This window comes from Triticum aestivum, chromosome 4B (genome assembly GCF_018294505.1).
Source record: "Triticum aestivum cultivar Chinese Spring chromosome 4B, IWGSC CS RefSeq v2.1, whole genome shotgun sequence".
Classification (NCBI taxonomy): Eukaryota; Viridiplantae; Streptophyta; class Magnoliopsida; order Poales; family Poaceae; genus Triticum; species Triticum aestivum.
This window is the reverse complement of record NC_057804.1, coordinates 624,853,139-624,856,319: the sequence shown is the minus strand read 5'-3', so window position 1 is coordinate 624,856,319 and position 3,181 is coordinate 624,853,139. Positions and strand designations below refer to the sequence as shown.

The following is a 3,181-nucleotide window of genomic DNA, read 5'->3' as shown; positions in this document are numbered from 1 at the left end:
CGATGGGAAGCTCACGGAATGGGGAAGCCGATGGTGTGGTGCTGGTTGAGGAGGAGACTTGGGTTTCTCTCGAGACAAGCGGGCAAGCAAGCTCTTCATCCATCCATATCCATGGCCGGCGGCAGGAGCGAGAGAGGAGTGGAGGAGAAGAAACTAGTCCTGGCCATGGGAAGCCCGGCCCGGCCCGGCCCGGCCCGAAAAAGCCCGACCCGGCCCGGCCTGACGCTGCCCCGAGGCCGTGCTCGGGCCTAGTTTTTGAGCCCGAAGGCCTGGCCGGGCTGGGCCCGAGCCCGTCGTTTTTGCATTTTTCTGAAGGTCAGGCCGGGCCGGGCCGAAGCCCGACGGGCTTTTACATATTCGGGCCGGGCTCGGGCCCAGAAACACAGGCCCGATGGCCGGTCCGGTCCGGGCACGGGCCTGGGTTTTTTGTGTCGGGCTTGGCTAGGCCTAGCCCGAAGCCCGGCCCGGCCCGAGGTTTGGCCAGGTATACAAGAGACCGGTCCTCTTTGACCCTTTGACCGCGTCCTTCTGCCTTTCTCTCTTCCTCTTTTCATTTTCCCACCACAAATTGACTGATTTGCCCTTCATTTAGTGTAACGTGTTCGTTCCTCTTTCCGGCTCGGCCCGGCCCGCGGTAAATGTTCCTGGCACGACACGACACGACCATGCTGTGCCGGCCCATGAGCGGGAGGTTGCAGCCCAGGCACGGCCTAGCTACTAATCGAGCCGGCCCACCAGCACGCTAGGCCCGCTAGTTCGTCTGCTATTTGACGCACTGGGCATTTTTTAGCCTATTTTTATCTGTTGGGCCATATAGAGATGTATAGAAAAAATAATAAAAAACCATAATCTGGTCGTGCCGTGCCGGCCCGCGTGCTCAGGCTCGCAGCCCAATCACGACCCAAGGCGTGCCACGTGCCGGGCCCGGCCCGTTTAGCCCGTGCCATGCCTGGCCCATGGCGGGCCGTGCCGACGTGCTCACAGGCCGTCCTGGTTAGCCCGACCCATTTGGCCAGCTATACTCCACTCCTCCCAATGAGGTTGTCGATCCCCTCTCCACCACTTGCACTTGCACTGTTTCCACGTTGTTGGATTGTAGTTAGGGTTAGAGCCGACGCGTCATGTGACGATTTTTCAGTGGCGCCAATGACCCCATATAGAGAAAGTATTTCCTCTCTTTGGGCACACCTTGACTGTGAAGATTACTTCAAGAGCATCGTCGATGACAACGTTTGCGGGTACGTTGGGAGGCGCTGGTTGTGTTTGAACCAGGCAAGCGATTGGTGGAAAGGCGGATATGGCAAGGTCGAAGCGGTGTGTCGGCTGCATAGAATTGAGACACACATGGACAAATCCCCGTTCTACGTGCCACATAGACGTTTTTTTAGAACGAAGATGCTAGGAGCGTCCAGCTTTAAAATAATAAAGTCCACAACATGCAGCGTAACCAACAAGTCAACCGTACAGATAACACCGAAAAGCTCAGGCCAAACTAATGCAAGAAGTTTATGGTTCAACTGCCAAAAGAGCGCGAGCAGAAGTTACATGGCGCGGAGGCCAGATCACTGAGCACGCAGGCTCGCACGCGAACAAAAGGGCCACTCCAAGTCAAGAAGTGGCGGCTGGCTCCCTAGCCATCACGTACACCTGGCGCAAACGGTCTTGAGCTTGTTGCATCTTCTCAACATCCTTGCACCTCGCCAACGGACTCCACTGCTGCAGGAATAAGTTGCATTTGAAGATGATATTAGTCGGGTGCGTTGGGAAGATCCCTTCAATAGCAGTTTTGTTCCTAGTTAACCAAAGCGCCCAGAGCAGAGCCCCAACGCAGGTCCACAACACTCACTTTGCTGCTCCCCTGGACCGAGTCAAGGATACCCGTAAGATCGCTGGTGGACCGCGGGTCCCAGGACACGTCAGCCGCGGTCCGGACCGCGCTCCAGGCAAACCTAGCCAACGGGCATCGAAAGAAGATGTGGTTCGCATCCTCGACCACGTTGCAGAGCACACACATGCCGTTGGACGGCACCTGCCTTTTAGCCACGTTTTCAGAGGTGGGCAATCTGTTCCTGAACATTTGCCGAAAGAACACCTTGATCTTCAGCGGGAGACGCGCTTTCCAAAGACCCTTCGCCATCGGCAGGGTCGGCCCCTGGCAAAGTTTACGGTACATGGATTTGACCGAAAACTTGCCGGACTCAGTGAGGGCCCAAGTCACCAAGTCAGCGGACGTGGACAACGCAATCGGTCCTATCATCGCAAGCATCACCATGAAAATCTCCTGCTCTTGACCGTTGAGCTCACGACGGAAGTAGATCACCAGTTGAGACGAGGCAAGGGCCGAAGCCACCGACATATCCGTGTTGGAAATATGCCCTAGAGGCAATAATAAATTGATTATTATTATATTTCCTTGTTCATGATAATCGTTTATTATCCATGCTAGAATTGTATTGATAGGAAACTCAGATACATGTGTGGATACATAGACAACACCATGTCCCTAGTAAGCCTCTAGTTGACTAGCTCGTTAATCAATAGATGGTTACGGTTTCCTGACCATGGACATTGGATGTCGTTGATAACGGGATCACATCATTAGGAGAATGATGTGATGGACAAGACCCAATCCTAAGCCTAGCACAAGATCATGTAGTTCGTATGCTAAAGCTTTTCTAATGTCAAGTATCATTTCCTTAGACCATGAGATTGTGCAACTCCCGGATACCGTAGGAGTGCTTTGGGTGTGCCAAACATCACAACGTAACTGGGTGGCTATAAAGGTACACTACGGGTATCTCTGAAAGTGTCTGTTGGGTTGGCACGAATCGAGATTGGGATTTTGTCACTCCGTGTAAACGGAGAGGTATCTTTGGGCCCACTCGGTAGGACATCATCATAATGTGCACAATGTGACCAAGGGGTTGATCACGGGATGATGTGTTACGGAACGAGTAAAGAGACTTGCCGGTAACGAGATTGAACAAGGTATCGGTATACCGACGATCGAATCTCGGGCAAGTACCATACCGCTAGACAAAGGGAATTGTATACGGGATTGATTGAGTCCTTGACATCGTGGTTCATCCGATGAGATCATCGTGGAACATGTGGGAGCCAACATGGGTATCCAGATCCCGCTGTTGGTTATTGACCGGAGAACATCTCGGTCATGACTACA

The 3,181-nt window shown here is 53.3% G+C and overlaps 1 pseudogene; it reads right to left on the bottom strand.

The window, feature by feature from the left end:
• LOC123090299 (uncharacterized) overlaps positions 1-2,137 on the bottom strand; it is a 41,061-nt pseudogene extending 38,924 nt beyond the window's left edge.
• Positions 2,138-3,181: the final 1,044 nt, after the last annotated feature.